This window comes from Oreochromis niloticus, linkage group LG2 (genome assembly GCF_001858045.2).
Source record: "Oreochromis niloticus isolate F11D_XX linkage group LG2, O_niloticus_UMD_NMBU, whole genome shotgun sequence".
Lineage (NCBI taxonomy): Eukaryota > Metazoa > Chordata > Actinopteri > Cichliformes > Cichlidae > Oreochromis > Oreochromis niloticus.
Genome location: NC_031966.2, coordinates 19422961 through 19447985, shown reverse-complemented (window position 1 = coordinate 19447985; position 25025 = coordinate 19422961). Strand labels below are relative to the sequence as shown.

The 25025-nt window shown below is 40.8% G+C and overlaps 1 long non-coding RNA gene across 4 annotated transcripts in view; it reads right to left on the bottom strand.

Annotated features, from left to right (window-relative positions):
* The window catches only part of LOC102078719 (uncharacterized), an 81016-nt gene that overhangs the window by 37897 nt on the left and 18094 nt on the right, over window positions 1–25025 (bottom strand). For all 4 annotated transcript variants that reach the window (XR_003222007.1, XR_003222003.1, XR_002063801.2 and 1 more), the window contains exon 2: window positions 24836–24894. This is a non-coding gene — a long non-coding RNA (uncharacterized LOC102078719). The remainder of the gene's footprint in view (window positions 1–24835; window positions 24895–25025) is intronic.

Sequence of the window (25025 nt, the reverse complement as noted above, 5' to 3'; positions counted from 1 at the left end):
TGTCTAAATAAGCATGTTTTCATGTTCTCTCAAGCCCATAAACTAAACCCAACCCTCTTCATTAGGAAGATATAGTGTTTTTAGATTGTTTTGATGTGGTCAGGGAGCAGACGGACCATTGGCTAAGCATTGGAAAGAGCAGACAGTCCAAGCGGTTTAGCCTTGTTTAAAATTATTAATCCACTTCTAATTCCAGCTGGCCCCCTGACAGCACAGAACCCTATCAAAAAAAATCAGCGCCTCCATTGTGAGGCCTGGCAGAAGGGGACTGGGCGTATTTTTTCTGCTCCAATCAGTTTCTAGAGGTTGGGCGATTAAAAAAAGAATCCCAGCCCCCCTTCCTCGCACAGCGGGGGAATAACGGAATCATTAATTCCCCATTAATTTCAGAAAAAACGAAATGTCGACTCGATGTAGTCCCTTAGAGAAAAGAAAAAGACGGGAGTGACAGAAGCGACAAGTGCCTCTGGTTGCCCAAGAAGTGCTGAAAGGTGACATTCCAAAACTTTACATAAATAGGGGAAAAAAACAGTTTAATGTGATGTTTAACAATCCCTTCAGTGTAACCAGCACTTAAAAGTACAGTCTGTAAAAGTCATATCAATGTGCACAGAGCACAATTTGCCTGCCGTACCTTATAAAAGTTCTTTTAGTGTTTTAGGAGACTTTTTATTTCATTTTAATGAAACAACCTTCAAATTTAAATCAATTTTTCAGAAAAAGGCAATTAAAAACACACAGTAAGGCACAAGTGTGTACATTATATTTTGTGCTGTGAAATAAAAGTACAATTAGAATGCATCTGTGTAATGTTGCAACACAGTCATTTTAAAGATACCTCATTTGTCATTTACTGAAAGTAAAGGCCACTCAAATTCTTGTTAGTGTTTGAAATCAGCTCTGAACTCAGGTTTCAATGCCGTTTGTATGTCGTTTTATAGGCTTCAAATACTCACTTCTCCATTTTGTCTCCAAACCATCCTTCATAAGTTTTTTAGTTATCTTTTATTGGCTTGAAATCTCGCTAATAACCAGACTTTATTTGCAGTCGACATTATGTTCATGAAATAAATAAAAATCTACCCGTTATGACTCACCTTGAAGGGGTCTTTGTGATTAAGTTGCTTCAAGAGTTTATGTCTTTTGTCAATAACTGGCTCACATTTTGTCTTGTCCTTTTGCAAGCTGTTCATAAATACAATGATGTTCCAGGCGGCTAACCTCACATACAACAAGGAGGCAGGAGGGGCTGGGCTAAGGAAGGGGGACAACAATGTCAAACCTTGGAGGGGACAAAGAGGTAGTTCTGCTCCGTCTCACCCTATGCAATCACTACACAGCAAGCACACAAATGCACGCGCACCCAGCAAGCAGATAGTTTTTGATTAGGAAGCATGGCTGGGCCCCAAGTGTGGGCCCCTATCATCACCCTTTTATGATTACACACACATGCACATTCACTTATATGCAGACGCACACACAGACATTCATGGGGCCATTATAGCTGTCTCTGCTCAGAGTGACAGCCTTTCATATCTGTCTGTCTCTAAGCCAAGTGGTTATCATCTATGCACCCAACCATTAGGAAGTGTCACAAACACACACGTACATGCAAGTATGCGCATCAGCGTGCAAGCACACACACTAGTTTTTCAGGAAATGAGGTCCAATTAGATGTAATCAATGGCGGATAAGTAAAAAGCATTTCAAAAAATTCAATGCTTTTAATTTTTTTAAATTGATTTTTCCACTAATTTCTTGCTCCCCCTCTCTTTCTCACTGGCTCACCCTCTTTCTCTCTACATCTCTCAGGGTGACTTTTGAGCACTCAGATTGACAGAACAAAAGAGATTGTTGTGGGGATACTAATTATTTAATGAATTCTTTATTTATTTTAAAAGTTCCCTGGGTGGCGATGTGCCCAGACTGTTACAGTAGATGGAAAATTACAGCCTGGAAGACAGTGAGTGACACATGAACAGAGGCAGAGGTGCAGGGGGTGGGCTGTGCCATCCAAACATGCCCATGCCCTTAAAGCCATGGCAACATCCCCTGATCCTGCCAGAACCCCCCACCCACCCACTGCCTTCATATCCTGCAAACCCCCCTCCTCTCCTTCTCTCCACCTCCATTTGCTACGTTCCATTTCAACAAAACTGCCATATTAATCGTGTGTGCTCATTTCAATCCAGCTTTGGTGATTTTTTTTCTTTACTTTTTAGTAACTCGTGCTTCTTCATTCAAAGTCCCAATTTTCCAGAAACAATCCTTAAAATTGCAACAATTGACAGCCAATTTCCCTCGGCGAGGGGCCATATGTCCACTTCAATGAATTCCAACCACTAAAAAAATCTTTTCTACACAAGCTTTTTTTTTTTTTTTTCAAATGATGTGTCCTCTCCCCCCAAAACCGATAAGTAGGGCATGGGGAGAGTAGGCCACTAAAGACCCAGTCGTTATTGATTTGACAAGTGAGTGAATAATTCATCTCTAGTGGCAGGCATCAGCTGGAACAACAGTTTATGACCACTACTGTTACTAGAAGAGACATATCGCAAATCTGACCTTTCCTCTGTCTCTTCCACCAGTCTGTTATGTAGTCTATCACTGTTCTACTGTATATCCTGTACCCCGCCTTTGTTGGCCTTCCTCGCTTCATGGGAACTCCTTTTATGGTCTCTAGTAATAATTCCAAATGTTCCTTTCAATCCCAGATTTTGTATGATTTCTTCAGCCAAGTGCTGCTTAATTTACGATCATTTCCAGTTTCCCTGCAGCTCTTGGCCAGCAGGACACAAGGACAGCTTTATGCATGGGTGTAATTCACACACGCATTGGCACTGCACCCAGCAACTGCCTGCTATACAGAAATACTGATTTACTCACTACCTCGGTAATAGAAGATGTTAGAAAACAGACAGTTTTGATTGGCTGAGTCATGTTCAAAGCTGTTGCCTGAAAAACACAGATGTGACTGCTGAGCTGTTAATACAAATCAGACATTCCCATTCATGCCAGTACTATGCTGCTGGGCAGATGAATAACTGCTAGTTAGGCAGTGGTTACAACATGCACAGTAGTGCAAATCTGCTATAAGTCAATCTTGTTAGTGCTAACAAAAACACCAGGGAGATGAAAAACAGTCCTTGTGGTGGTAACCTTACTGAAAGGTCACAGACTGATTCCAGGATTTAACTCACTAATGCTCAGTGGCCATCTGAAACTAACAAATCACTGGACCAGCTATGACCTCAGCTCTCCATCTTGATTTCTTCAAACAAGTATCACTCGAACGCACACATTAATTAAGCATAACGCTGCAGTCTTGCAGGTTATTAAAAATAATAGGTTATTAAAACAGTACAATCTTACTTACATCAAATCCCTACCAGAATGTGTACCTTGTAAGAAAATGACTGGGAGATGAGCAAACTGAGCCCATCCCATCTGTACAAAGTAAAAAAAAGAGAACTCCTGCACTTTATTCTACAAGAAAGGAACAGTCATGCTCTTGAATAGAGCTCTCAGGGTGTCTCGAGCACGGAAAGGCAGAGTTAGTTTCAATCTGTACTCGGACTACCTGCTGAGTTACCAGATCCCCAGCGAGTGTGAAGTCAAGCAGACTGCTTCTCTGACTCAACGCTCCCTGCCACCACCTCCACGCTGCATCATGATTTATTCCACAACAACAAGATGTTGAGACTGTAAGATTAAGATGCATTCAGCAAGATGCAGGAGAAAAACATGTAGACATGTGTAAAGCAAACACTTAGACAAGTTCTCCTGCTCCGTTTTTACATCCTCAGATTTGGTTACATTTCAGCTTTGTACAGTGCATATACACACATACCGGCGCACACAGTCTTTCTGTCAGTAGGTCAAGACACCATAAAGAGTGTCAGAGCAGGCTGAAAGATGAAGTTAAGATGAGTTATGTGCTTGAGCAGTCTGTGACCTTTGCTGCTCTGTCCATATGATATCACTCAGCAGGGAGGGAACCATGGAAAGCCTCAGTCTCAATCCTGCCACTCTGAAGCTGCATACTGCTCTCAGATTATCTGCCTTTTAGGAACACATGCATCTACCCAAAGAGTATATTTGTTTAGTCATCCTGGGGTTTTTTTTAGCTCTATGAAGAAGGAATCCATTTAAGCAGCTATGCAGCCTGAAAATACCTTTTCTTGGTGTCTTTTCTCTTTTTTCCCGCTTGTTCTTTCTTTCTTGCTCGCTTCCTGTCTTCCTTTGAGCTACGTCTCCCCACTCACTCAAGTACACACAGGGGCCACAGGGAACTCCAAGTTTCCATTCATGCTTCTCATTATCAGGGCATGTCTGTATTTTATGAGGCCGTGTAAACCACTGAATTACTGCACTTTAAAATGTATCCTGACACTATTACGTGACCATGTTGATAGAAAGGCCTTTCATTGCTAAAGCGAGGACCTAAAATGGTGGACGACAAAAGAGCATGACTTGTTAATTATTTTTAACTGCCGGATAAAAATGATTATGAAGTAAGGCAGGATACACAAACGGCTAAGGCCACATCATAAAGTGGCTCCCTGTCTCTGGAGAAACACTAACCTCAGTTTTAGAGGGGAAATGTGAGCATGCACCAAGCAGAAAAACAGACCATTGTGTCCACTTATAAAATTCATCTTAAGCTATCTAAAAACAATTAAATAACACTGAACACAAACAATTAATAATTAGGCATGATTTGCTCTTTAATTAGATGAAGTAAAGCAAATGTGTTTCGCAGTCAAAAAGGCACCACTGATTTCCGAGTCTGTTTGTTATTATCGGAACATAAAATGAAAATAAAATTGCATAAATAAGAAATTGGTCCCTCATAAAATTCAAAAGAGCATATTAAATTATGATACCACATGCAATACATTAAGTTCACACAAGCTGTATTTTTCTGACATGCTATATTAATTAAAGGAAGTCATTAATCCCGGTTGTCTTTTCAATTTAATGAACGAGCATTTAATTAAGTGATTCTCTCATGGAGCCATACACAAAGACTTTCAGAGATATATCAGTGTGTGTGTTTGTGTGTGTGTGTGTGTGTGTGTGTGTGTTGCCCGGTTTTCCTGTTATTGATTTTTTTTTCTTGCATAAGTGCAGAATTCATAGACGGTTACAAATAGCAGCTTTCACAACTCTGACCATTTTCAAGTCATTAAAATTGCACGTACTCATTTATATGAAAGTGTTGGGCCACATTATATTGAAAATGTAATTTTGCTGACACATCAGCTCAGCCCTGAGGGTTATATACATATATGATAATATATGAACTTCCAGATGAGTCCCAGAAGCGCAGCTTCTTCTCCGTCTCTCTCACACCCTCCAGTGCATTTTTAATACTCGTATGCTTTATTTGACTAACGCTATGATCAAAGCCAATTACACTATTTCCAGTCCCTCCAGTGTTCCCTTGGATTTCCATGGCTGCTTCCCACAAGTGGTGGTTGAAATATGTATATATGTTTATGTGTGCACATTTATATTCCACGTTTATATTTGTGAACACGTGTACGCACGAACAGTAGTGCGGGCGTATCTTAGAGAGACACAGCGCCAGCATAGCTAGAGCAGGAGCAAGCTGTTGGTCTGCAGAGCAGTGACAATGATAGGTGGCAGACCAGTCAAAACAAGTCTTGTTCTTTCAGGCAGGGCCAAAGTGCTGCTGAAGAGGTTCTTTTGAGGCACCCTTAATGTGGTAAAGTGATCTCCTCCACAATTGGGACACTCCAAGAGGCCATCCCTGACAACCAGAGCAAAGCAAACTCCCTCCCCTTTCACTCAGCCTTGTCACTTTGCATCTAACCCATTTGGCATGGATGTTATAAGAAAACATCCCACAACATGAGGGATGTAGATGCACATAGAGCAAAAACTAATAATCATCTTATTACCATAAATGTTACAAAGCTGCTCTTATTTATGTGCACATACTATCTAACATTACCCCATTTATGTATGCATCTATTATCATGCAGCACTTATATACCTTCTGGTAGAACAGCCTGCATTAACTGTTATTTTGAATGCAGATGAATTCATTTTTGGCTTACTGACAACATATTTCTCTAACCTTTATACCTACCATTACCATGTGAGCAGATATTTCCCCGGTGTTATTATGTTCTGGATATGGAGGTGACTTTGTGATTGGGCCAGTTTACCACGGTAACCCCTGTTGGCCCACATGAAAAACTTCTGACTGGAGAAGCTGTTTGAATGAAACAGAGGCCTAGGTTGAGAAAAAGCCAGACAGTGCCCAGAACACGACAGCACAGCCCAGTTGGCCTCCTGACAATCTGGCTGACAATACCAGCAGACTTAGCACTCACTTTTTACAAGGGCTGCCTCAAATTGCTTCTCTCTTTCTCTCTCAGCGGCACTCACAAAAGAGTGAGTGGCAAATTGAAACTGAACTTTATTTGAGGCTGTAGCCAGACATAGTCCGTAATAAGTATGGCTGCCCTGATCCAAATAAATAATCACCATCAAAGGAAGCCGTCTAAAACACAGATTTGACCATTCTGGCTAAGTCTCCGTAAAGCTTCCAAAGTGGAATAGAACTTTGGGTCTCAACTTAAATGAAAAGGGGGTTTCTTTTCTTCTTCTCACTCTATTCTAACTCTTCCTCTTTTCTTCCTTTACTTCTTCTTCTTGTCTGTTGAAACATGTGGTCAGCTGTTATGCTTCCATGTGGTCAGATGATCAAAGCTGGGGAGCAGCAGTAATTGTCCCCCGCTGAAGCCCTGCCCCGGCTGGGATCAGGATCCCAGCAGGTGGGGGGACAGCCATGAGAACGGAGGGAGAGGGTGGAGGAACGCAAGAGGCCCTGCCTGGCAGAAATAAAGACTTCCTAAGGGCTGCTCTCTGACAACAGAGCCCCAAAGGGAGAGTGAAAAATGAAGCCTCCACACATTCGAAGGGGTTTTCACTCACGGAAAGGGGCCGCGATTGGGGTGAACATTAGAGAGAGAGGGCAAGATGGAAAGCATAAGAGAATAGGATTATAATATTTGCTCAGAGCGAAGAGGAACAATTGTGCGCCTCTTTCACAGTGTCCTTAGAACGGAGCCTGTGTCGAATCTGGGGTTTTTGATGCTTCATGAAATATGGATGCTGTTTATTTCACCTGCCAACCCTGCCTTCTGCGGTCAGACACCTTCTACTGGCAAAGACTATTACTGGCCAAAAAGAAGGAAAACTACAGAAATAAATCGTGCAGTCGTTTTTGTAGAACATACAAATACACAAACCGATGACATGGATGTAAACACAAGAGAGTCCACTCTTTCCTCTCACAAGGAAGCCAACAAACACATGATTACCATACACAAACAAAATCACACACACCGAGGTGTGGAAAGACCACGCATACCTCGGCTGGTCAATGTTTACCTGAAGACCAGAGGGAGCTGTGAATGCTCACAAGTCGGGCTACTTTGCATGTATGTGGGAGCCCGCAAAACACTTCTCACTGCTGTCCGTCATTTTGATTGCCCAGCATGACTCCTCTACCCCAAACCTCCCAGCACCCCCACATCGCAACATCCCCCCAGCCAGATGGCTTTTTTTTTTTTTTTTTTTTTCTAACTGTCTGTGGGCTCTTGCACCTCTGCTCTACCACACTAAATCCCTGAGATGGCTGGGTGGAGTGGAAGGTTTGGAGCTCTGCGTGGACAAATGGTTTGGAGGTAGCAGAGCAAATAAAACGGATTAAGAGGAGTCTTTTCACAGATACTTCAAAACTATTTTGGCGCTGAGCCATGGATCCCCCCCACACACACCCACCTTCTCCAACACCCCAACAATTCTCCCCCTCGACAAAAATCAGACACCCACAAAGACATTTCTACAGCATCCAGGTCTTGTAAAATGTGCATGCGTTTACATTACACATCATCAATATACTATTTAATCTGACATAATCTGATTAAATGTGATATGTATGAAGCCACAACAAACATCCCTATTTGCTCAATCTGTGCATTGTAGATACAGTTCTTCTTAAGAAAGGATTTTTAAGTGGGTGTTGTTGTTTTTTTAATCTAACACACAATCTATGCAAATCATGTCCCACAGTGGCTACTACAACATATGGAACAGCATGTGAATTTCATTTAATAGCATGCCATAAAAGAATAACAGACATCTCTCAGGCTCTAAAACTCAACACACTAGTCCTTTTCATTTCTACATCATGGGAATAACCATGACATATTTCACAAGAACAAAGTGTGAGGAGATATAATAAAGCCAAAGCACATTATTATAGTGCAAAATGACTCATAACCCTCCATATACAGGGACTGTCATTTTCATAAGCGCTGTTAAAGCTGACTGACTGACATTGATTGAATGCTTCAAATTTGCTCAGAGAAGTTTAAACACTTTCCCATTTTACTATATTAACAAATTTCACTCACTTTAAAACATTTAAACGGTAAAGTGCATTTCAGTCACAGTCAGAACACAGAGCATCAATGGAAGGTGATATGAAGGAAATCCAAATGTCACCTCTTGGCTCGATCCAGCCAAAGGTTAGATTCTTGAATCCCTGCTGTCTCCTATCATTAGGTTGCTTAGCAACGGGCTACAGGCTATAATTAACTTAGCAAAATTAAGATTTCCATTTTGTTAACACAAAAACACTTATCTGAAAAGTGTCACATGTTCACTGAAAGATTCCAAAGGCAAGCATTGAAATATGAGTGATGATTTTTTTTTTTTTTTTTGAAGACTTGGCATGCTTCGACTGTTGCCAATGAGTGCAATGTACAAGTGCAGCTGTTATAGCATACTTAATGAAAAATCAAAAGATGGGGCATGATGTCACCCTGTGAGCATCTGTCAAATGTTATTCTCATATGTTTGCAGCATACTAATTTCAGAACTGTCTAACTGTCCCTCAGTCCTTCCATCTTATATATGAAGCAAAAAAAAAAAGCAAAAAGTAAAGAAAAGAAATCCTGAAGGTCCATTAAACCTTCTATTTCTCCCTGCCATCTCTCTCCATATATCCACCCACATCTTCATACAGTCACACACCAGTACTTGGTTGCTTTTATTGAGTAACTCATAAAAGGCACTAATTTCAAAAATTGAGCCTTACAAGGAAATGTTGCAAAAACATTAACAGCATCAGTGCTAAGACACTAAACTGCTCTTGAACTTGCATCCTAATTATGGTATACCCAATATATCCACCACTCATCTCATAATAATTTTCATCACAATACACCACCCATCATGGAGACTCCAAGTTACGACTTAAAGTGGAGGGCACCGACACCAGCTCCTGCTGACTTGTTACCAGGCAGCAAGGACAAGGTCACTAGGATCACTCAGTTAGCAGGTGTGACAAAAGACCCAGCAGGATTCAGCCCGGCATCCCCCAACACTGACAGAACATCAGCCACTATAAGCAGGGGCCCAACTGCTGCCACCAACCTTGGTCTAATTGAAGCTGTTGAGCACTGCTGTTTAGGTCAGTATTCAATATGTTTATGTTCATGTCAGACAATCTAAAGATGTCTACAAGTGACATGCTCAACAGGATCACTGTGGCTGAACAGAAAATGCTCTTTTTGTCTAAATTCAGCAACTTTAAACCAAGATGGCCAATTGATCAACTGGCATGAATCTTTAAAAAAATGCATATTCACAATAGCCATTTTCACACATGAACTCTGAACAATGTCGGGAGAATCAGGTAGGGATATCGTCCCAAGTTGCTCTTACCACACATGCAGCGCACAACAGGACACGTGTGAAAGTTATGTGATTTATTACAGCAGCATAATGAAGTAAGTGTTTGGCATCTGTTGACTAAACAGCCTCTCAAGCTAGGTGGATGTTAGGGTGGTGAAGGGTATAAAACTGCAGAGTGTGAAGCAGGGCAGCAGCAGCAGTGACATAAATAGGTCACCAAATTGGGAGGGTGAATTCCGTAATGTCCAAAAAAATTAAGAGCTGCAGTGCGTGTTTGAAAATGCCTTAACTGGAAAGTTTCTCTGCAGCTTTTAAAAAAAAATTAATTACACTGAAATTTGCTCAGCTATTACAGAGATTGTGCCGTGGGACAATTATATCTTGAAGTTATATTTACTGTATCGTTGCATCATATTTTCAGATTACTAAGTAAATGTACTTGCTGCTTTGATTATGGGGTAATATTTTGGCAAAACAATTAGTCACAGTTACAAAGTAAAATGACATTAATGAGCCCTGTCTCACATTTCAAATTACTGTTCACTTCTTCAGGAATCATCCAGGTCTATGATCTTTGCTAAGCCCTAACAACGACCTTTAATTTCTTAAAGGTAACCATATCAGCTATTAATGGCACTTTGCTTGAAAAGAAAAGAAAAGAAAAACATTCTACATCCATTTTTACTCTTGAAAAACTGAGAGCTATTTATTTATTTAATCAGTTTATAATTTTTTAAAAGTCCCACTACAGTTTCACAGAGCACTGGTAAATGTATTTTAATGATGGGCCATTTCAAACTGACTGACCAATTATACCAAACCCATAGATATTTAAATTAACAGGAACATATTATAATAATATTATCTTTTAAACACTGTGATCATTAAATGTCAGATTTTTTTTTCATATACATACAACTTCAAAATTTATTCAGTGAAACTAAGCTCTGGGAGCAAAATATATCATCAGCAGTTTTGCTGACTTTAGATCAGAACATTGCAAATGTGATTGGCATTATTCACTAACAGCGGTTTAGCAGTTGCTCATGATACGCGATCAGCTGATGCTAATACACTGGTATTACAGCATTAAATCAGTGAGATGTAAACACAATTTTGGTCAAGCTGCATTTTGTACATACTGTGCACGTCTTCTTTTCTGTCAAAACCATCTTTGAGTATTTCCCCTTTGTTGCAACCTGTCTTATTGCATTCCTCTCCCTCTGCTGTCTTATTTGCACCAAACGCCTCCTGTCTAGATCACTGTTCAGTATATTTCTTGTAGCAGTGAACAGACATAACCCTAAGTGTGTAATGTGCCGTCCCTGTTGAGTAAATTCTTTGGAGTTGAAAATGCTGGAAGGTGAGGAGATATTGCCGAAGATAGGTGTCTCGGCATTGTTAATTATAACATTTCCCTTGATGGGTCTCAACCTCAGCTCTGATAGGTAAGGCAGTGCACACACGCGTCATTACACACAGGAACAATATACAGAAAAGGCTGTGGAATAAAAAGATCGGGAGACTTATAAAAGAAAATAACTCTCCTGAGTCTTTCAAAGGCTTTGTGTGCAAACCTTTTTACACATATACACACATGTGTATTAAAACGTTTGGAAAATCACATGAGCAGATATGTACAACTGTGTTCAAAAGTTTACAGACACTCATCATGGGCATGAAGGTCATGGCAATTTTGGGCAGTTTAATGATTTCTTTGAACATTTTTTTTCAGGGCAGGATGATTGTACAGCATACATCTTCAATGACTTTAAAAAACTGGATGCACAAGTTTGAAATCATTTTGGATTTTTTTCTAATCCACATAGGATTAAAAGTATACATACGCTCAAATAAGTCTTTTAATAATAGTGCTGAAGGTTCCACAGTATCTTTTAATTTGATTAGGCCAAAGCCTAATAGCTTCTTGTTAGTGATCATGATTGACTACAACTGGCAGTTTCTCTTTGCCAGGATAGAATAGATTTGTTTGACCGCATTATAGGCTTTATAGGCTATTCTGCATTCTCTTTCCTTGCAACCATTTGGCCACACTTATCCAGTCCAAATTACATCCCAATATAGATGCGGGTGAGTTGGATTGTGGTGGTCAATATGCCACCAGCATCTACTTCTTGCTTTATGTTACCGATGTACAGGAGGTGACTAATTGTTACTCCACTCCTGAATCTATATTCCTATCCACACTTTGCAGTGGTCTAGCTTAGGAGGTTAAGGCCTATGCAGAGCAGCACTGGGGACAATGCATCCTCTTGGTATATTCTGCACATGATGGTGACTTGTGCAATTGTGCACTGTCCACAGTCCCACTGATTTCCTGATGAATGTCATTAGCACACTATTACCCTTCCACAGTGCTCAGCACTCCAGTATCCATGTATGGGGTACTGGCATTCTTGTAAACAACCAAGGTGGTGGTCAGGTTGGTCTGTCTAGTGTTAGTGTTACACCGGGGTGTAAAGCTCTATCAAAGAGTAGCTGGTATTTTGACCCTCTGGTGTTATTTCCAATGCTTTTCTGAGCAGTGCTAACGTATTGACTCATGTGTCAACTCACCTTGGTTGCTATAATGTCTAAAGTGTCTTTTCCACTAGTACCAACTCAAGTTGATTCAACTCGACTCTATTGTTTTCTATTACAATTCAGTACCACTTCAATGTGCTTGGGGTATTTATAGCAACATGGCAGAAATTCCCAAAGTCATTCGATGCGACACAAACAAAACAACTTTAGAGGATGTTAGATAGTTTCTTAAGTGATTACTTGGTTCAACATATCTGGAAATAATCATGCTTGGGTGTAGCTTGTGAAACTGAATGAAGCTTTCCAAAAAATGTGGTGACTCACAGCTCTTTCATGGCACTGTATTTGTGGTGCCAGGTACTCAGTGGGCATGAATCAGTCAGCTCCTGATCATGTCCAGCTCTTCATTCATGAGTCTTTCTTTGTATATTGACTGGTTCTTGTCCTGGGAGAATGTTGTGGTCTGCTCTATGGTCCACTAGCCACTTGGCATTGGTGTTGTGTGACACCTCTGTCTCTTCAATGCTCTTTTAGTGTTGTTCAGTCTCAGCTCTGGGTGGGTTTGCTGTCATTCCCTTGAGAGTACACCCTAGATGGGTCTTTTGGAGAACAAGGAGCCATCCGTTGATGCCGCTGGCAATTAACAGGTGGCAACTGTCTGTTACAAGGTTACACATCTTTCCTGTGAATTTTCAGTTTTATTTCTACAAGATGTAAGATTAGAAGAAGTAAACATGAGTTAGCTGACTAACTGACTGCCTGAAAAATGACACTTGTGTATTATTTGAAAGCAACAGAGAGCAAGTGAGAGCAGATGCATCCGTAGAAAGAAAATGTTGAATGTAAGCATAAATTGCGCTTCATTATAACCTGCATTACAGACTTAATTATACATACATTCAACCTTACAAATCTTGAAGGCCCAAATGCAACACAAACAGTAGGTCAAAGAAGTCCAACAGCTGGCAGCACAGCACATACAAGAAACCTTCGACAGCTGCTCTCATCCTGGAGATAAATACAGTCATCAAAATAAACATTCCTCAGAGACGAATGAACATCATGTCTTAATGCATTGCATTTAGATGTTGCAATTTAAATTCCAAGTTTGTTTATCTTCTGAGTTCTCCTCCTCTGAACTGTCATCAAACACCAAGCAGGAATTTCAAGCTTACACTTTGCTAATGGTTCCCTTTTGGTGTCAATTAATTGCCCAGTGATTGTCTTCACACTCTGCAAACAGTAACACGTCACCTTGTGTCACCCCAGCACTGGCAACTGAGAGGCAGGGGTGAGATCAAGAAGACTGAAATTATGTGAATTCATGTAAAGGTTTTTTAAAAATCCATTAAAGTCCAAGTCACAGTCATGTCTGCACTTCAACTATGGTGATAGAGCCGGAAGCACGAGAGCTTGAAGCTACATACTTGCCTAACAACCTCTAAACCTCACAAATTACTGAGTTGCTTATGGGGAGTTTTTTCAATCCATATGTAAAGAGAAATATAAAAACACCAAATTATGGCATTATGAAAAAGTTCTTAGTGTAAGTATTTCTTGATGGTGGTAAACCAGCTGCAGTGATTGCTGGATTCTTTGAGCAAAATTATATGAGTCTGTAACACAGTGATGTCTAACATGACATAAACCTGCACACTGACTGTTCACCAGAAGAAAACTAAATTGATCACCAGACTTGATATGATTATGTTCATAAGGGAGAAAGAACATGAGATATGCATATTTACCCTCGTTGGCAGAGGCTATTACAGCAAAAAGTTGAGTGAAGGTTTAAATAATCATAGTTTATTCAAAACCTTTTAAATTAACTAAACTCAAACTGTAATTTTGCTACTTGTGTAAGACATCTAGGCTATATTGTCTGTTGATCCTACATGTGTGTAACATTTAATCAGCTGTAATCCAATTAAGGAGTGTGGCTTCCTGTCACGAGAGGTGCAAAGAGTCTAAATAAACAGATTACAAGAATGGTAAACACTGAAGATGCAGCCTATATCCTATAGGAGGACGAACCTCTGATCTTAATAAGCATCAGTGTCTCGAGTGTGACATGAGTAACAGGACCTGCTTTATATCTATGATACTTTAGCTTTGACAGATCTATGAAAGAGTTTTTCCTGCTGGGTATTGTTGCTTATTAAATCAGGGAAAGGAGGAAGAAAGTCACAAAAAGGGGGTGGATTGAGTGGCTAAAAGAATGAAAGAGAAAGCACACCCGGGGCCAGGGAAAATACTACTTTAGTTGTTTTTTAAAAAATGGTATATTATCTCACTTTTATCACATATTGCCCAGGGGGGGCCATTAGGGTAAGATGACTGAAAATTCCTGTTCAAGGGAGATCAAAAAATATGGCTAGCATGTGTTTCTAACTAGAAATCCAGCACACACGAGCATTAAGGACATTCTGTTGTTAGGTTATTATGATAGTTATCTCTTTCTTTCATCAAAGCCTCTGTTTCAAAACCACCCCTGAGCCAATGGTGTCAGCTTGTAAAGGCTCTCTCTCCATTGCTCGCTCAATCAGGCTCAAATCATCATCCAAGCCTGCTATTCTGCAGATAAATGAAATTCGGTATATACATAATTTAGAACAATTGGTTTGAAGGCTACAACAGTTGGTTGATACAGAAGGCATGGATTTTTAGAGGAATAAATAAAGCTGAGTGGTCAAAAAAGACTGATTGGAACATGGCTGAAAACCATGGCAACAGACTCCTTAGTAAACAGTTTATGGAAGCCCAGTAGGAAACCCGGTGGTTGGGTAAAGACAGCCTTGTGCTAATCAGTGCATACCAACACCTACAGTGCCCAAACCTCCATGAATTTCTCAGGAACAGATGTGTCAGCCCCTACTCTGTGCTGTCGCAGTGTCTAAGCCAGTCAAAACTGAATTCTTCAAAGGCTATCTCTGCAGGAAATATTGTATCTGTGGCCGCATGTTTTCTAGTAGGCTTCAGAATATTTTAATGTATTTAGAAATCCTGTCAGAACCAAAAGTTGCTTTCTTCGAAAGCTAAAATGAAAATGAGCAACTCCACTCTGCATTATATGAGTTTTTACCTTGTGTGCAGATGTGACCTCTGGATGAAAAGGTCAACCATTCTACTATTCTTTATTGTGATGCATTGCTACAACTGCTGCATTTAAACTCTACAATACAGATACAGCACAGCACATACGAATCTATGCATCCATACACGTATGCAGATGTGCACACCCACACACACACTCTCTCCCTAAGCAACTTTTAGCCACTCTCCCCCCACAGTATGTTCTTCCCCCAATGTAACCATAATGCATTATTCAGCCATATCATTTATCAAAATAATTGTCCACTGGGGCAAACGGAGAAGTTTTGTGGTGAAGTAACACATCTGAGGTCAAGGGGAATCATCCTTCAGCAACTGCTCTCCACCGTGGGTTGGTGCCAAATTGTGGCACTGGATGGTGAGGTGGCCGTGGTGACGGTGGATGGGAAAATGGGGGAGGCATGGGGGGTTGCCAGTGCAGATGCCCGCAGACAGACCGCCTTGCCTGAGAGCTGCCGGAGCCTCAGACAGCTCTCTCCATCACCCCCTCCAATTCTCCCTCCCCTCCCATTGCCATCTGTGAAGCACACACGCACACACACATACACACACACATACACAGAGCACCAAGTGAATAAGAGGCAGAGGGACACTTAGCTACGTTAGCAGCCTTACTAAGACCGCTGTGCTGGGTAACTGCTGACATGCTTTAAAAAGACCAAGAGAGAGTGAGAGTTAGTGAAGAGAGAGAGAGGGAGGTAAGCAGAGCTGCTGAGCCAGATGGCTGGTTTAAGCTAAGCTGAAGAAGATTGAGATACCAGCCAGGTGAATTTTACTGTCATTTTTTTGACAGGTGGGTAGAGGAGAGCCATCTGGGGTTGACAGTGCTGCCATGTTTTCAATAAGCAGCTACTGCGTGGCATGTGCAGCCATGCTGATGGTGCGACTGTTTTTTTGTGTGTGAATATGTATGTGTGTCTGTTATTCTGTTTCTGCGTGTCCGTATGGGCAGTATGTGTGCGTGTATGGTGGTATTTTGTTTATTTTTTTAATGCATGTGCGGATAACTCATGTGTGGTAAGCCTTAGTGTTGTAGCACAGCACTTGCATCAATTACAGTGACGCTGACAGGGGTAATGACAGAGTTAGGACCTCTAATAGGCAAGACTGTCACAGAGACAAGTAAGCTACTGTTTTCAGCACTCTTCAAATCTCCTTTCTTTCTTCCTCTATGTGTTCTATTCTTACTTTTCCATTTTTCTTCCTTTCTTAAGGTTATGAAAGGTGATGATGAGTTTGTCAAAGCTATTCCCACATATTCTTTGCGCCCAAAAAAGTCTTTGTCCCATTGTCAAGGTTAAAGACAAACTTTTTTCCCACTAATCTTTATGCAGCAATGTAGTCATCCACATAGCAGGTGAAAAGGCACTAATTCAAACTGATGTTAAGTTTCTTTGATGGCTCTGGAGATAAAATGAAAATTCATTTGGTGAAAGTAATTAATCAAATATTATTTTAATCAAGATAAAGTGATTATTATGCATGATTCTGTTTTGCAATGATGTGCTCATTTTGTCTTGTGTTATAAATCCAGCACAGCACCTTTGCCTTACAGCTGTGGCTTTGGCCCCTCCCTCAAAGCCCAAACTTGCTGCCCACCACAACCATAAAATACAGGTTCAAGCCAGACTGACCAGATTAACTTGCATACATTCCAAGCTGACTAAAAGTAAAAACGGCCTCAGAGTATCTTTACTTACCTGATTGCACTATGTTCCTCTTTTTCCCAGTTTAGTTTGAGCATGATGATCCCACAAAACTCTACAACAACGTATATATACTAACCGCCTACTATATTATCATAAGCAATTCTCAATAAACTCTCAAATTTTGATTGTTTGAAAACGTAAAAGCAAAAATATAAATGCCAAAGCAGCCTCAACAATGGATGGCTAATGCATTGATCCGGGATGCCGAGCCAAATCTGCCATTAATAATTAATGATTAGTCTCAGGGAGGAAAATGCTTTTTATGATCACTTCAGTGAGCGGAGACAGTGCAGATTTGTTCATAGAGGATAAAAGTGCTCTTGCATAGATGAGCTGTGTAGACAGTGCAGACACAAACTTACACACACACACATACATACACATGTCTACGTGCAGTGGCTCTAACCTGTAACTCATCCAATATGTAGAGCTATTGGCCAGTACTCTGGGTGGCAAAGCTACACAGCACACAAAAACCTGCACGTTAGTCTCTGTACATCTAGCCAATCGGCCTGGCTCCCATGCCAGTGCACCAATCAGATGTCCCAGATGCAGACTCCCCCCTCCCACAGACACACGCTCCCACCCCCACCCCAGAAACCCACAAAAATATCTACAATGGACACACACACCAATCCAGCTGTGATTCCTGGAAGTTATCCAAGTTGCCTGTCTGGTGCGCAGAGCAAAGTGGCATTGATGTGCGTAAGAGAAAATCTTCTAACATGAAAAGAGAGCAGCATCAGTGGCACACACAAAACATAGATGAGGTGAACACTGAAAAAGTGCTGGTCACTGGGCAAGAGAGTGACACAATAACAGACATACAAGTGAGAATTAGAGAACAGTGCGCGAGAGGAAACGTGACAGAGCTACAGAAAAGCAGGCAGTCAGTGAATCATTCTCACACACAGCGCTTTGGCCCAGATCAGCCAGAGAGATAAAGGAAGAGGATTACACTCTGGCTGAAAGACTTGGAAGTATCCTGAGTCTCTTTTGACTCTCTGCCATTTCTACAAAGTCACCCTGGACAATGAATCTGCTTGCATAAGCCCCTTTTAGACATGCACTTCTTTCCATTAATCTGACGGTACCTGAACATGTCAGTCTTCTGTCTGAATGTGCACCCTGATTACTTCTTCTCTAAAAGTCACAGTGGTAATCTTACTCGACCACGACTCCTCACATATCTGTACCACTTTCAGCATGGAACAAGTCTGAATGCATGCCATCACACTGAGGGATCAGCGCTTGCAAGATGACTGAGCATATTTTTCGTGTGTCTTTGTGAGTTGTTCAGTTCACTAATTGTTTTGGAGAAACAGCAATAACATGAGAAAAAAACCCTCTTTCAGGATCTGTCTCATGGTCTCCCACTACCCAATTATTCCCATGGCTATAAGAGGCTCAGAGCCATGCCTTTATGAATAAAAACAGTTTTATATGCGTTAAACAGGCATTTCACTGCTGCACAGGTCAAGTATGAACATCAGGCTTTTCTCACATTGCTAAAGGTCCACACAGACCTCCCCAAAACCACCAAAGAGCTTTCATCTTTCGAGTGTTTTCTCATTAACTTTGCACAAATATTCCCTATCCATTATAAATTGAAATGTTTACAAAAAGTACACATTTATGATAAAGTGTTTACACCAAGCATCTGTGACTATAATCTCTGTTTTGACAAAACTTGAACAGAAGCTGGCATGTGTTTGTTGCTTCCAGCTATTCATGTAAGTCCTTCATCAGAGCTTATCACATGACTTTAACAACATCCAGCTGCACAATACATTCATGGGCATTTTTAAAGTAAGTGAGATGCATACATTTATGACACTATTTCATTTTTAATCTCTGACATTGAGACACAACTGATTAGACTAACAGCAAATGCTACTTATCTACACTTTGCCCAGATTAGCTGAAGGAGGTAAGTGTCCAGTTAGTTCATAAAACTTTAATAAAATGCCTGTCCAATAAGTATATTTAGGACATGTCTTTCTAATTGCTTTAAAATCCTGAATAAATAAACTCCGAATGACAAAATGTTGTTATTTGAAGTCAGCAATATAACAAATACAATATCTTAAAATGGTCTATTAATTAAAAAACAAGAAGGAAAAAGAAAGTCAGGAGAATCATTCCTCTAAGATGTTGTGTTTTGTGTAGTGTTATGAGTGCACCAGTGGTTTAATGCAGACTGCAAAGGTCAGTCAGCTCTATCCACACTGGGAAAGCTATTTTGGAGAGAGGCAGTATCTATTACACTTAAGCACAAAACAACAGGAATTTACAACGGACACTTAAAAAAAATTTGGCTTTATGTATTTTTTAAACTATCTGGTGGTAGCTTGAGTTTCTTATGGCTGCAACTAATACAAAACAGGTGAGATCAGGCTGTTCACCACCCAATCTCAAATCTGAATAAACTTCACTGCAGCCTCTTTTCATGTCATGTATTTTATCAAAGTGTATAGCTGCTGTAGGGAGCATTAAAATGCTTCATGAGAAAAAGCTGGAGTTTTGTTTTTAGTTTGTAAAAATTTGTCTCTCTGTATTAGCCCTGTGGCATATTTTCAACATGTCCGGGGCATGCCCTGCCTCTTGCCCTATGACAGCTGGGATACACTGCAGTACCCCCTGCCACTTTAAATTGGATAAGTGGAAGATAAGTGGATGGATGGATCAATAAAAAATCAAAAATAAATTGCTTTTGTTGATTAATTGATTAACTGCTATTTATTCATTACACATTCATTATGATGACCTGTTACTTTAGCAGGTCATCATAAAGGTCATTCATAGTGCCAACAGGAACTCTGAAGTGATGTAAAAGCCACTCTGCAGTTGGAAACTATTTTCTTTATTGTCTTTTTCTTCATATTCTACTACAATTTCTTCACTGTACTGTACTCTGCACTTTTGGATGCCTAGTAAATGAGAAAGGCTATTAAAAATATCTCTAGTTTACTCTGATTCGATAAAAGAACATGATATTCAACCCATCCCATATAAGTTCAACAAAGTCCAACCATGTTTGGTTAATGTTTTGTTTGTGTTTGTGTGTTTGTTTGTTTTTTCATTTTCATTTTTAAAGCTAACCTAAAGAGCTGCTGCATACAAACCTATTGTTTTTCCCAATTTTAAGAAGTCCTTTTTTCATCTTAGAGAAGTTTCTGGTGCTGGAGAGATGTGTTCAACCAACCACTGTATACTGCAAAGTTCCTCCTGTACTGAGAGAACACCACACCCCACAGCAGGAGCCAAAAAGACAAAAACAACTATCCAAGGTTCTAAGAACTACAATACTCTCCAGTTCCTGCAGTGTGGACACATAAAAAAGGAAAGTGGAACTTCCTCCAAAAGTTATCAGAAGTATGAAAAAAGTTTATGATGTACAAAACCTCCAAAAGGAATGACCAGCTTCACACTAAAACTTAAACCTTTCTGTTGGTGTGCAACTGTAAATTATAAGATAGTAAAATTACAGTTTTGATTAAATAAAAGTTTGGCAGGTAAATAAATTTTTAACTATAAAGACCCAACTGCCAAATTTCACAGAAATCCAGCAGAAAGTTTTACTTAGTTTTACTTGAAAATATGAGTACATTTTTAACTAACTTTTAACTTGGATAGAACATGCCTAATATTTTTGCAAACATCTCTGCAAATCAAAGGACTACACTCACTTTTTTCTAGACAAGAAAACTTGAAGTGTGCATAATTAGATATCTTTGTTTGAACATTTTACCCCCCAAAATCTGCAAATAGGTGCATAGAACTTACAGAGCTTCTATAGCAAACACAAATGAATCACTGCACATGATTGGCAACTCAGCATCAATGCTGAATTGTTGATTTGATTTTATTATCCACTCCTACTTAAGACTAATTGGTTTGGGATGTCACACTCCACGTAGAAACAGAATAGAAGTGTGTGGGGAGAGGGATCGGGGGGTGGTTTGAGAAAGGCCCTTAGTGTGCTTTCAGTGTAGCAGCTGCTTGACAGTGGTGCTTCTTTCTGATGACCTTGAATAGCTTATTGATTTCTGTATAAACTCTGTAAAGACTTCATTTTTTTCCTCTGCCCACCTCCTTTTGTGATTTCCCTGTTCCAAGCTATTAGAATGATCCTGGTCAGGTTTATTGTGATATTAAAAAAGTTTTCTTTTACACACTCAGATTTATGCTAAAGACAAAAACATACAAAGACACACAGAAAACCTTTGCTGTGTTGCTGTGTCTCTGGTCTGTGTTAGTCCCAGCTAAGAGCAGCTGCGAAGAAATCTAAAAGGGTCAAACACATAATGGGTAATAATCTCCTTGTGGAGAGTCTTCCCACCCAACAACACTGCTACTTCTAACAAAGACCTTGGCCTCAGGTCTCAGTTGTTGCTTCCCCTCTCTGGCTTCCACCAGCAGATCTCGGTTCATTGTTGTACTGCTCATCGACTTGTTAGACGAATCCAAATTTCACATGTCAATTAAATGAGTGTTGCCCTGGTGATTAACAGATCTCACTAATTGTCCCTCCCTCCTCCTCTTTGCTCCACTTTTTTTGCCTCCTTCCCCTCCTCCTCTTGCTCTCCTGCCATTTTCCACATGGAGGAGCAGGGAATGGGGCTTTGTGCCGTTGGGCCCCATGCCCCATGTCAAAGATGGCTCCTCACCCTCTTACCCCAGCCACACTCATCCTCTGAGACTTCCAGATCCTCTTTCTGAATTCTCGGGGGTAAGGAAAAGATGAGCAGAGCATAAAGGGACTATATGTGAATAGATTGCACAAGCGTTAAAGGTATGTAGGGTCGATGCATTTCATCCTATTTAAGGGAGACGCACCAAAACATAAGACCAGGATGCTTGCAAACAACTGCATGTGCACCTTGCACACAAGAGCTCAGAACACACACTCAATCTGACACACACTCCCACACGTGCACCCTGGCAGATAATTACCCCAACAGCCTCTGGAGAGCAGAATGCCCATGTGGGCCCCATAACCACTTTAGACAAGGGCCATGGCACACCCTAGACCCTCCTTCTTTGTCTGTCTCCCAAGACATGTGTTTGTTTTACTTGATTCAAAGAACTTGATCTGTGGATCTGTGGTGTTGGAATAAAGTATGCTAAATGAAGTCATGAAACAAACCTGAGAAATAAAATCTGGCACCCCTATGAACTGTGTGATTTTCAAACTGCTGGAAAAATGTATTAAATTTTCACTTAACTTTATTCCAGTGGACTGAAATTCACCCTTTGCTGTGATAAGTATCATAACAGAAACATTAAGTAGACTTGCGCACTTCTGTAATGTACAAAACCTTTCTTTGAAAGGTACACTATATTTAAAAATATTTCTGTACTTCACTCCTTGGAAATGTTTAAATGGTTGATCAAATAAACTATTAAGATGATGTTGAAGTAGTTTGTTTGCTTCCAGCTTTACTTTGCTCAAAATCTAGGACTACAAACTCTTCATGAAATTATTTCATATTCTGTGAGTCACCCCTTTCATTTCTAAGCTAAGTACTTACTGCAGGTGTTGGATGAATGCATTGAAGTAAAAACTGGGATACTTCCCACACTCACATCAACACACCCACACACATATGCCCTGCTCTGATCACTTTGACAAGTGTGTCATGCTGACTTTATATGAGAACTCTACAATATTTGGATTTTGAAACCCTTGAAAGCAAGCAAGTCATCAGACTCTTTCTAGTCTTAAGCAGAGCTCTAATGACCCATCGTCACAATTAAACACAGTGGACAGCAGCTCCAAACACTGGGTGACATCTTAAAACTGCGTGAATGGGCCCTAGACCCAGCACCCCCCCTCCCCTACATCACCTAATGTTCAACACTAACCAACCATCACACAGACCTACATTCATAGTCCAATCTACAATGGAAAGCACTGCAGCAGGCCAGTGTAGCCCAGACGGTTTCGTTTGCACTTTATCAGACCACACAAAACAGCAACGCCTCATTGAGCCACAATTTGCTGCTAGTTTCCTACAGGAAGCAGAACAAAGAATGGGGCGGCCCAGTATTTCTTTTTGTGCCAAAGCAGCGGACCAGAGAAGGAACACACACACACAAACACACAGCCAGAGTAAGTGAGGAACTGACAGAGAGAGAAAAATGTGAGAACAGCAGAACAACACACTCCAGAACACGTCTGTCACATCCTTCAAAACACACTATGAGTAAGCTGCTGAGCGGTACAACCTTTAACCAGACACTTAAAGACAAAAACACAAATAACAATTCTCAAATGTTACTCTTGTTGGTGGAAAAATACATGTAAAAAAAAGTTTGTGGCCACAACATCTACTGGAGAGAACAATGGTGTGCTATGACTGGGGTCACGGACATGGCAGCATTTAAAAACCGCTTGGGGATAAAATGCTTCTGTTTGAGCAATCACTGTCCCTTTCCCTCCCTCCGTTTCCCCGGTCTCAGTCCCGCTTTCTGTCTTGATGTCTCTCTCACTCTTCTTCTCTGGTTTTACTACAACGATAATTCCTGAGCGAGTAACTGAGTGTGCGTGAGCCAACCGAGGCCAAAGTCCTGTTTGTGCATTAGTGTAGTCATGCGAAAGCGCGTGTGAATGAGTGTGTTGCTCGTGGATGAGTGCTGCAGCAGTGAGCGTGCTGAGGGAAGCAGAAGTCTGCAAAGCGAGAGGAGCTTGCTTACAACCAGGCTACTGGCTAGGGCTGGCCCAGCACAAATAAGATAAAAAAAGAAACCCGGCAAATGCTGCAATTATTGTTGAAATGAGGCTAATACAAACAACACAATAATGTCTGAAGGTTAAAGGCTCCACATAAAAAAAAACAAAGCAAAAAGCATGCATATATATCATCAGATTCATTACCATGCAAATCAAGATCAAAACATTTTATCAAGTTCAGTACACCATAGTCCTAATCTTCAAAGAAATCTATGTCTGTGTACAGTGAAGTGCTCCCTGCCGCCCGCCTTCCCTTTAACCAACTCCAACGTTACAGTCCAATTTGAAATAGAGAAGAACATCCCCTGTGGCAGAGTAAAGTATGTTGCCATGACAACACGAAGAAGTTTAACTCCTGACAAGTAAGTGCAGATGATGTGCTGATTGTGCTTTGTGTAGTAAGAGTGCGTGCTGCTTACGACGGCCTCTGCTTTCCGCACCTTAACCCACCCTAACTCTGCTACACTCTCTTCTAGCTGGCAGCTGTTTGTCCTGCTACAGGATGGGTGTGTTTTGTTTTGTCTGCCTGTGCATGCATGCATGAATAAATTATAAGAGCTTTGGACCTTTGGGACAGGACTGAGCTGCTCATCTGGCCCAACAGAGCACTTCTGCCCTACCAGTATGTGGCAAAAGATGATCGCTAATTGAAAGTGGCGAAGTGATCTGATGACACTGCGGGGATACTTTGGTTTGTCACAACGTGTAAAGGCCCTCGCTTTTTAAGGGTGGCTGCCTTCAAGGAGGGGTTAATCAATGCACAGCTTAACGCAGACTAGTCAGGACAGAGCGCAGTTGCTGGTCTCGGGGTAACTGAGGTCAAAATTAGCGAGACATTTCAGGAAGATGCTCGCTTACTGTGCTGACTTTGAAGCGATTACAACACCAACACTGTACCTTCAGCAATATATCACACAAGAAACTATGCTGATACTATGTCAGCACTGTCATCTAAAGCAGAGAGAGCACTACTCACAATATATTGTTTTCTTACCTCAGCCATAACTGGATAGCAGACAGCATCCCTTTAAGCAGACGGCCATGATACAGAGCCTGTAAAAGTGAAGATAAAAATGCATAAGCTCAAAGCATCAATCATGGTCAGAAAATAGTGATTCCATACACAATTGATTTCCATGGTATCTTCACTCCCTACAGCACATGCGATTCCCGAGTATTTTCTT